Source organism: Temnothorax curvispinosus, unplaced genomic scaffold, assembly GCF_003070985.1.
Source record: "Temnothorax curvispinosus isolate PA1 unplaced genomic scaffold, ASM307098v1 QBEX01007135.1, whole genome shotgun sequence".
NCBI lineage: Eukaryota > Metazoa > Arthropoda > Insecta > Hymenoptera > Formicidae > Temnothorax > Temnothorax curvispinosus.
In genome coordinates this window covers 367,807-379,419 of record NW_020216915.1, presented here as the reverse complement: position 1 = coordinate 379,419, position 11,613 = coordinate 367,807, and positions in this window count along the sequence as shown.

Sequence of the window (11,613 nt, the reverse complement as noted above, 5' to 3'; positions counted from 1 at the left end):
ATGCAATTATTATTTCTCTCTAATGTAAATATTACTACACATACAAAAAAATAATGTTGTCTTAACAGCATTAGATCTAATTAAAAATAATCTTGTTAATTTAATAACAGTATTTAAACCAAATACTTGTTTTATTAAAACAAGAACATGACGTATTAAATTAACAAAATTATTTTCTATTAGATCTAATGCTGTTAATACACAACGCCTTTTTTCATGTACCTATAGGTATTTAATAACCGCGATTTATTTTTCTATAAAGTATTTATAGAAAATATATTATATCTTTGAAATAAATAAAATTTATAATAAGACGGTTACTATCTAAAATAATCGTCACTTAACATGTATTAACTTAAAGGAAAGTAGTGTGTCTTAGATTATATAAGCCAAACATTCATAGCATCGCTATATTATCCTCGGCAAAAAAGATACGCTATACTGCACATGCAAAAGCGTTATACTTGCGGCGGGCGTGATAATGCAGTAATCAGTATTTATGAAATCTTCACTTCGCACAAAACGTTCCACGTTTAAAGATGTAAAACATTAATCTCGAGCGAGGATGGGACGGGCAAAGTCGCGGGGAAAGCCTTCAAGGCGAAGATGTCTAGCGCGACGCCGATTTCTGTCTCGTTCGTCGCGAAGACGATGTACTTGTCGGTCCGTACAAATCGGTGCCACTTTCCGCTTCCGTGACGAGGAAACGTCGTTCACTCGCTCGCGCGCCACTTTTGCCTCTCCTCCGAGTATCGGGCACTTCCAGTCTGCCGAACAAATGTTCAATCGATTATCGGGCGAGCGTCGTCGTTGCAGCCTCGCCTGCATCGCCATTTATCGAGTAGCTGTCGGGTTCACGTCGTGGCGAATTTCTAAAGGCCCAAGATCCGCGTTTCACTCCTTCCAGGCGTTATTATTATATTCTGCCGCGGTAACTGCGCGCAATGACCGCGCACGTCAATCTTCAAGGCTTCATTTTCAATTAAGGAACGCTCCGACGATCGATATTTACGGTCGGCCTGCCACAAGTACTGTCTTTTAAAATATAATGACAAGATTGCGATTCGTTCACCGTTGAAGTTCAACTTGTCAAGTCATATTTTCGTTGTAAGGAGCTCTATAATAGGGACCCAATATAATTTGTTGAAGATACATAAGTCTATTTATTAAAAAATAGGAATGAAAATCTCGAACACGAAAGGCCCGAACGTCACAAATGCCCCAAAGTGCCTTATATATAGATATATAAAAGATGCATTGTCGGATCCACTCTAAAACAATATTTAAACATAATTATAACAATGTTAGTGGAACACTCTAAAACAATATAATCGCATGCGATCTGATAATGCATCTTTTCTGGTATGTATTAGGACACTTTTAGGACACTCATGGCGTTCGGGACTTTTGTGTTCGAGACGTATGTGTCTTCTCAAACTGCTTTCGTGTTTATAATCTTTTTCACAGTAACGACATTCAACGGATTGTTTGCAGTTCGTATTTATATTGATTTCTCGGTGCTGCCACTATAGCTGTTTTTTTTTATTTTTTTGTGATATTTATTGCATCGACGTGGCACACAATAAATATATGCTATCTCCCAATTTTCACCACACGCAAACGGCAGATATCGGTGCACGGTTTTTTCGCGGCCAGTCTGTTGCCGCACATTGTGCAACGCCGAATTTAACGCACCATAACTGTAACGACTCCGAGTAGTTTCGTTTTTACCCAGTATTTGTCTAGCGGGGACGCGTCCGCGTGGAGCGAGCATTTGAAAACGAGCGACTATCAAGAAACGATTCTGCATGGCCGGTAAAATGCGTTTCTATGATCAGACGGTCGTACTCGCATTGCCCCGGCCAGAAAAGTCAGAACTTACTAAAATATATTATATACCTAGTATATAGTATATTTTAGATTTACTGTTTATTTATTTACACTTTTTAGTATCAATGGTCAATAGATGAAACTAGAACAAATGAGATTTTTGTCTCATATATTCAAAATAATTTGATATGTCTTGAGCTTATCAACCAAGTTTTATTATAACAGCTGTTATATCGAGCGTGTTTAAAATATAGCATTAATTGTTTCTTTATGTGAGTGTGAGCAATAGACTGTAATATAAATATACGAGCGGTTTTTCTGTGCACGTGCAGAATGCCCCGCAATCTTCCCACGTAACGTGACTAATACGCGACTAATGATAATTTACGTTCTTTAGATTTCCAAAGTATTTCTAAATACATACATGTAGGATACTAGAGTGCTCATTATAGCACGCGCTCGCGAGTCGCCGTACGCGAAAGAGATGGGCGGGTTATTTATTGATGCTTACTACGAACCTAGGAGCTGTAAATACGCCGCAATGAATACTTTGCGAGCCTTAAAGAGACATTCCAGACATGTTGCAATGAACGTAGAAACGATAGCTAATTTTATAGCATTGTTTTTAATTCGAAATATAAAAAGTGAGCATGATAGATGTGATAAATTAATTGGTTATTGTCAAAATGGTTAATATGTGTTTTAAAATTTAAATAAAGTTCACATAATTATCTGAAATATCTGTTAGCACATGCATGAATCTATATACAAATACGCATGCATGAGTAAATTAAAAAAAGTAATAATGATAATAACAACAACAATAAGCGTTATCTTCGTTAATTTACGGGACAAATTGAATCAGAACTATTTTCGTGGATTATGAAATACGTATACTGGTTATTGCGTATGTGTGCACGTTAGATTCAAGAAGTGCTCGTGCGTTGCATCAGATTTTTCACGCTCTATCGATTGCATTCTTGCACGGACGTACACGCAACGACGTTGCGTGTGCGTCCGCCGTGTTTGCACTTGACATATATTTCGTGCGGCTTTATTGGATAATACATTTCTCAGCAACGCACAACAATGCGCATCGTTTACATAATATTAGCCACTCATGTCTATCTGTTCATCTGAAAGATATTAAAACGGGTCTCGTGTCTGAACACATTAAATAATTTTCCCTATCATTTTCTACGTACGCTGTAACGACCGTCGGCAGACAATAGCGATCGATAATTCGTGAAATCGTAGCAAATGTATGTCGGGAAATATTGCCTTGACGATTTGAACGTCGAATCACGCGACTGCCGTTCGGGACACAATCCGCACAATATTGCAATGATAATCGTCGAAATAATGTTCGCATTTCGTAAGGCTCGGATATAAGAAGCTGTACATTCTGCAATGTACAACTAGAAAAATAACAGCTCGGCAAAATCGCGCATAAGACGGAAAAAGCCACGAATTCACAAAAATCGAGACAGCGTCGTTTCGCGTGTCTTTCTCGCATGTCATTCCCGCAGGACATTATTCCGAGTTATTGTTGAAGTTGCAACAATGAGCTAACCAGGTAACAAAGTGCTCGTCTTACAAGGGGACGACATGAACTGACATAAGGGACGCGCAGCATAAGTAATGAAGGGAAATTACGAGACGGACTCGTCTGTAACTACTCGCGCCTAAAATGGCATAAATTCTAAAGTCGTCGCGAAAAAGAGGAACGTTAAATTTATTTCAGAACTTTTTTAATAAGAATGAAGCACCGTTTGAAGTGAGGAATACGCTTTTATATTCCTGCTGGTCTCTTCGCCGTATATATATACAGATCTGTATATAGCGATGATAGATTTTTTTTTCGTTTATCTAGGATAAAATCGAGCATTATATTGTATTATTATAAGAGAGAGTATAAGATGAACAAAATAAATTTTTAATTATGCAATATTCTTATTTTCGGAAATAATAAATCTGATCAAGTTTTACAATGACTATACGTATATTGCGACAGAGATAAAATAAAACTGCAATATTATGTGTGAACAAATCTTGAATAGAATAATTTCCGCCCAAAAATTTTCCATATATAGAGAGTGTCTCGGATTTATTACATTCTTCTATTGTCGCGAACGGAATTATTTGCATATTTTGAGTCAACTTTATCACGAGAAAAATTTAATATACTTCAGTACATTTCACGTCTACTTGTTGCAATACACATGTACACGTTTTTACCGTCATGTCGGGCTGAATAACCATGCCGAGGGCTATTCAAAAAGAGAAAATGGCGCTATGAAGCATCGTCACGCGATGTAAAGAGGAAACGTCAACTGCGCATGCAACTCGCCTGTAGTTAGCATTAGAGCAATCAATCTTCTAGAGAGACTGTGAGAATGATTATATGCATGACTTTGTAATAGTGGATGAGCAAGATTAGTAGCCGGACTTCATTATTAAGAACTTAACGCCAATATATGTATCTCTTGTTACGTTCATTAGAAGAAAATACTCTTCTTTACTTTCGATCAAATATTGCGGTTTTCACTTAATATTTTAACGAACGCGTCATCTCGCGACATATATGATTCATTATTAGGATCGGCTTGTGGTAAAGGATTAGCTAATGGTATCGTTATACTTCAACATCGATTTCAACTGATTGCGGTATAACATTACTATCCTGTTACATAATAGAATTAATCAACCCCGGAACACACCGCAAACCTATATGACTACCAGAGCGTGCAACTTGCAGAAGCAAATATCGTTCCGCGTCCACTTCGATGTGATTCTATAGCCGCAGTCCCTGCAACAACATTCTTGTGCTGCGTTAGAGATCATTGATGCAAATAGCTGGTAACGATCTTAATTTATGATAGAGAATCGGTAATATAGAGACGATAGTGTGAATGAAAACGTGAATGGTAATTATCTCCAATGTGACTCGTAAAAAACGAGGTAGGAATGCATCCTTGGATCGCTTGAAACTCGACCAACTTGAACCTAATCAGGAGGACCTAATGGAGGTTATAGAAAAGTAGTGCAATGATATCGGCTTACCAATTATCGCAGCAAGTAAAAAACGTAAAGATGAAACGTATAAGCTGATGTAATTGAATATTTAAAGGAATACCAACGAGAATGCAAACTTACATTGTTCTTTAACAGAGTCTTTAGTAAAACCAGATATAAAGATATTCGAATAATAAAATGAAAAAACGCTATTGTAAACATTAAAAAATTGATTTTTTGAACACATGCAAATTCTATATTTTTTAAGTTAAAGTTGAAAAATGGTGTCTCGCGCAATGGAAAATATTTTCGAGTATATATCGAATATACATTTCGAATACATATCCCGACAATTGGACGTAGTTGTATGCGTTGATACGGAACCAACTCCAAAAACCTTACTTTTCTGCTAGAGCAAATTTCGCGAAACATTAGAAATAAAGTTCTGCGCCAACATTATCTCAAATATAATGACCAAACTATAATCTTTCTCAAATACATCAATTCCATGTGTTATATGCGTTTTTTGATTACTCGCGTTTTCTTTTATATGTTTTTGCGTTATCAATTCGCGACTGGTAGTTGGTTCTTGTGTCTCCACAAGGAGCAGTAGCACGTACAGATAAGAGTTAGATTATTTTTGAATAATATTATACTGTAGGCTTTTATGATCACTTTGCAATACAGAATTAAAAGTCACGAAATGAAGCTTGGTTCCTTATTTGCATAACTGTATCCAATTGTACAAGGCAGACGAAGCTTATGCAATGTAATCCGCAGGATATCCGCCCGTTTTTCGCAGGCGATAAATCGTAATATCTCCCACGCGATTATCTCACGTTTTTACCTACCGCGAGACGAAAAGTCGATCGAGTGTGACGACAAGAGCCGCGTAGATCCGATCCGAGACGAAGCCGCGAGCGGCATTTTGCAAGCGCGCTGCCGGCACATCACGAGCGAAAAATACGTCAATGTCGAAACTACACGATACTGTCGGCTCGGAGAGACTGCCAAGACTTTGGACACTGATCTCAGAATGTCGATAATTCTCTCTCGCGACGTTCTCACAGGTGGCCGGCTGCCAACTTTCAAACTGCACGTCTATTGAGATTTTCGGAAAGGAATTTGAAAAGGAGTATAATATAATAAATGTAAAAGATAAATGACATGCCCAATTATGATTTAAAACTGATAAAACAACATTTAATATATACATTGAGAAATAATGTTTTATTCAGCATTGATTTATTACAAAAATCGATGTATTAAAAATAAAAAATATTATTGTTGCTATTAAGCTCGATATTAAAATTAAACGTATTAAATAATTGCTATTTTGTACTTGTTAAAAAATTTTATAAATTAAGAAAATTACAAATTTAAATTAATTAAATAGTCCAACAAATTAAATTTTAAATTTAAATTTAATCGTGATTTAAATGATTAATCCGACTTGTTATAGCTTAGACCAGAACCCATGTCAGAAGTGAAAGTACACTGTATGTACAGCGTTTACCATCAAGGTGGAATATTGATCCATGAGAACACCAACAAGGTTTCTACCCATTCACCAACAGGTGACACTTGCTGTACGACTTGAACCTCTAGGAAGACAAACTGATGAACTCTAGAAAATAAAAAAAAAAATAGAGAAAATTGATAAAATTATAAATTAATCATGGGCTATGTATAAACTAATCATGTATTAAAATAGAGAAATTTATGAAAGGTTGAGGTTGATTGATTTGGCAGTTTGGTTTCTCAGAGGTTCAATTGTTGGAACATACAATCCCCGACTGTACAATCCCGCAGGGATGGCTGATCCGCACAGTCATTTGGGCTTAGCGAACCCACGGACCCGAGTTTAACGCACTGCGAACATTCACACACATTTACATATATTATACACACTCGCATATACACATTTTTGTAAGCAATTTTCTGTGAATATTTGAAGAAAAGCAAGATACAACCTTCATCCAAGAAGAATCAGAATAAGAATGAGATTCGTATTTGATTTAGATTAAGCTGAATAGCGAAATCTGAAGTTTATTTCTTTTATTTACGTCTGTTCAAAAATGAAAGAAATATGACTGTACAATTTTACGTATGTTTCGTCTGTTTTGCTTAATGAATATGTAATGTTAGGTTAATAATAGATTTTAATCACTTACATCATGTTTAAAAATGCATATAATGCATATATAATAGTACACATACAATATTCTACGATACATTCAGTTCTCTAATCGCTCCAACAATTGGAAAAAATGGACATTTTTAATCTTCAATTGTTGGAAATAAAGTTAGATATTAATTAAAATCTTGATTAATAAGAGTAATTTACAGAAAACATATAAATAACGAATTTTTTTTCAATATATCGCGTTTTTAAGATTAATGATAGATTTTTATTTTAAAAATTTATTTTTATTAGAATGTTACAAATTACAATACATACATAATACGCATTAAATCTTACGCAAATCTGATACGTATGCATCGGGAAGATATAAAGCTTATTACGAGTGAAGACCATTAGTGAAGACCACACAGTTAGGTCGACGACATGAAATCACGTTAGCAGGTGAAACAACGAAGCCCATCTCGAGTTAGGCCAGATAGTTCGAGGGTCGGTGGTCTTAAGTCCTTGACAGGATTACGGTAATTTTAGAAAATTTCCACGCGGCGGATGCACTTCCAGTGCACTTAGTCACGTGCTGAACCCTTGCTATGGTCCGTAACTGCATCGTTATTGCATCTCAAGCGAGCTCGTACCGAGTTGTTTCACATGAACGAAGCTTGAATACCGCGAGTTAAATTAGAGTAGCCATCAAGTACCGTTACGTGTTTTGCAGCTGCAAACACCATTGAAATTTTGTAAGAAGACCGGAGAGGAATTTCCGTGTCGCGATCTTCAGAAATCCTATCCTGATTTATCCCGATTTCTGTGTGAAGTTTCATTCAGTTTGAAAGCGAAAGCGCGACACATCAATATTCAAGTAACGATGCGTCGCTCGTTGGCGTCGCGACAATGTAACCTATCTGAAGTTTACTTTGTATTTCGTGACATCATCCATTCGGGCACGGGCGCGGATATAAGATCCTTATCGTGTCTATTCAGGGGTTCGAGCCCTGCCTCTGCGAGACTGCGAAAATAGAGATTCGGCTTTTTCCTTTCCGCTGCGCCTTCTTCCACCGTCTCCTGCTCGCCGATCCTCGCAGGAGATCGGAGTATTTGGGGACCACGGGAGTGGGTGGCACGCAAATCCTGCCGGTCTTCAAAGAGATGAGATCTTCGACGATATTCACGATCGTTCCATCGAATTTCGTGTCTCGAATGGAAATTCGCGTCCATCTGACAATGTGCCAGATATCACGTGATTGATAGCAAATATCAGCGCTAATGGTGACGCGCTAATCCCCCCAAACATCAAGATTAACCGTAACACGTTAATAAATAGTGAATAACATCGCAAATACGCGGTATCGTTGGCTCGCGTTTCTCTGCCATGCATTAAACATCACGTCTGCCAGACTAAAGCGCGGTAAAAAGCCAGCAAAATAAAGTCAAAAATTGGAAAAAAAAATACAAATTGAGATTGATCCACTCTTTTATTATACGCGTTGTAATTCAATTATGTGTATAATCTAATATCGGATGTATAGATCACCAAATACAGTTTTAATTGTGTTATTTGAAATAAAAGTAAAATAATTAAATGTTATTTGAAAATTAATATAAAAAGTCTATAATATATAAATTACACTGAGAAAAAAAATTTATTAATCCCAAGAAATATTTAGTCCAATACGTTCAACTAAACATTTTAGTTAGTTAACTAAAATGTTTCAACCTTAAAATGTTTCAACAATTTATTTAGTTTCTAATCAAGAATTAATTAATTCAACTAATGTTTAGTTAACTAACTAAAATGTTTAGTTGAACGTATTGGACTAAATATTTCTTGGGATTAACAATTTTTTTTCGCAGTGTATACATCGCCTAATGTTCTTTAAAATGAGATCCATTTATTTATTAAATTTTAATTTTGACATTATGACGTTTTGTTTCTGCTTTTCCTATTATTCTCATCGGGGATATAAAGCTCGAGATGCGTGTCCATATCGCGATGCAAATGTTTCGTAGCACTTTACGGATTCGTACATACAAAGAGGTTGGTGCATAAGTAGACTACTTTACAGATTGAAGAGCGGAACACTTGCCGCCGTTGTTTCAACTACGTAATGAAATTTCGTATGCAATCTGGCTTAATTGAATATTCAGAAAGCCAACTCGTTTGAAGAAGCACGAAGATGTAAGCGAGTTATATCGCGACGCGTAAAATCCTCCCAGGAAATGAAGGAAATATACAAAACTAGTCTGCTGTTTAGTATATATTCAAAAGAGAAATTTTGGTTGAACATTCAAAGATGTATGAAATTATGCAATTCCAGAAACGAGTTAAATTTCAACGAAATTATTATAATCAAAACAATGTCGAAATGCATTGTCTCTTTCTGAGCTACACGTTAATTATTGTAGACACAAAATTGCATAGTCACTCAAACATAACGGGAAAGAAAGTTGAAAAATAGTTCAGACAAGCCGAGAGAACAGGATATAATCGACGTTTAACTTTCTCAGTAAGGCAATTTTCGTTGAAAATTACTTCCTGCCGATATCGGGCACGTCATAAAGGAAAACACGGCGTTTCTTCGTTAGGCGCGAAGGGACCTCTTCTCATGTACGAGGGCTCGCGGAATCCCGAGCGGCGTAATAAACTTTTATTCGTGGACTCACCCAACGAAGCACTCGTAAAATAGTAATTTCCGCACGGCGCCTTAGCGCGAGGTTTATCTTTTTCTCTCTAAGGGTACCCGGATATTTGCATCTAACCTTGCCGCGCGCATTACATTCCGTAAACGCGAAAGTAGTTTTCCTTTGTTTGCGAACGCGCGTTTCGCGGTAGGACGTGCCACCGGCGCGTTTCCTACCACGCGATAAATTACATTCCGCGGACAGAGCTGCATGTAAATCTATGATCCTCGCGGCCGCCTGTGCCGCGAGTGCGTGCAACTCGCTTTATGAAAATTTCTTTCATCGTTTCTATACGTGCGATCGATACGAGCGGCAGGGAAGCACAGTTTGTTGCGATATTTGTCATCCTTTTTTATCCTGCGTCTTATATATGTCCATAAGGCGAACGTAGAAACTTCGACATATTAACAGATGTTAAAGGTCGGACCTAAATTATTTTTATCAACTGTATTTATTTCTCGAACGTCAAAGTCGGGGAACAGCATTTATTTTCGTCAGTCATAAAACTGAAAAATGATAAAAGTTGAGTATTACTTTCTAAATGTTTATTAAGAATACAAATATAAAAATAAATATATCTTAAAAAATAGTAAGCTTCTTTATTAATATTTGGAAGTATTCATCATGTCTCATTGTCAGACTCATTATGCGGTGTCAATAACAATATTGTAGCATAAAGAAGCAATTTTCAATTATTACCATTAAAAATTACTATCTTTTTTAATCTATTGTAATGGAAAATGTTTTTTTCCTTTACGAAAGAATATGTGTAGATGTTTCTGCTGTTGCCGAAATATTGTCGCAGGGAGAAATCCACCCCGTCCTGGTGATATATCAAGTCTGCTAATTTACGATTGGTACAAGAGCGTTCGCGTCACGCCGATGTTATACATCGATCGAGGGAAAAAATTTACGATAGCAATTAGCGTGGCAATGTCTTGCAAGCAGTTAGCTGATTTTTATTAACCATTATCGTAGTTCCCGCAACGTGGGTCCGCGGTCCATCCTCCCCTTCGTCGCGGCCGAATTTTTACTACCAACGGCGTCCGCGTACTACGTCCTTCCGTTTTTACGATGGCGCGTGCGGCGGCAGGACATCGCTCGCTGTGGTTCCGTCGCGAAAAAGAGAGAAGGGAAAAAAGGAGAGAGAGAAGGATACCTGGGGTGACGCGCGCGGGGCGAAACAATTAGTCGTAAATGTTCTCGAAACGTCGTATTACGAGGCGACGGTGTGGCTGCTTTTATCGCTGATGCATCGTTTCGCTTTGATGGCCACGCGGGACCTGCTCCGGGCCACTCTCGTTTTCTTCGCGGTGAAGAAAGAAAATGACGGGTGTGTGCCGAAATGACACGTGAACGGAACCCGCATATGTGGTAACGGTTGACCCGAGTATTGCGTACGACGGCGACACGTGTAGCCCAATAAATGCGGTAAATTGCCTCTCGATACGAGGGAAGCTGTATCCTGCGCAGGAATTTTTGCACAAGAAATGTTGGTGTAATAAAATGTGTAATCAGTGTAATATACCTCGTATTGTATTAAGAATTTCTAAATAAACTTTTTTTATTACGATTAATCCACGAGATTTAAAATTATTTGCTAAAAATTATTTTACGGCTAAAGATGATTTTCACGAGAAATGCTCGAAATACGTAAAATTCTAATCAAGAGCTTTTCACAGATATGTATGTACACCGAAGCTTTTCTATCGCAGGCAAATAAATATTGTATTATGGCAATGATAATAGTCTACGCCGTTGTAAATGTTATAAATGTACACTGAGAAAAAAATGTTCTGGCTTTTAGTAAATATTAGTTTGCATACAACTGTGACTCCATTTATTAAAATAAAGAAAATTTTTCTTTTTATTAGTATATTTTTTTCTCAGAGTGAATACACATATCCTCTTCTAAAAAGGAGATGTGAAGTTTATTGTTGCCGCTT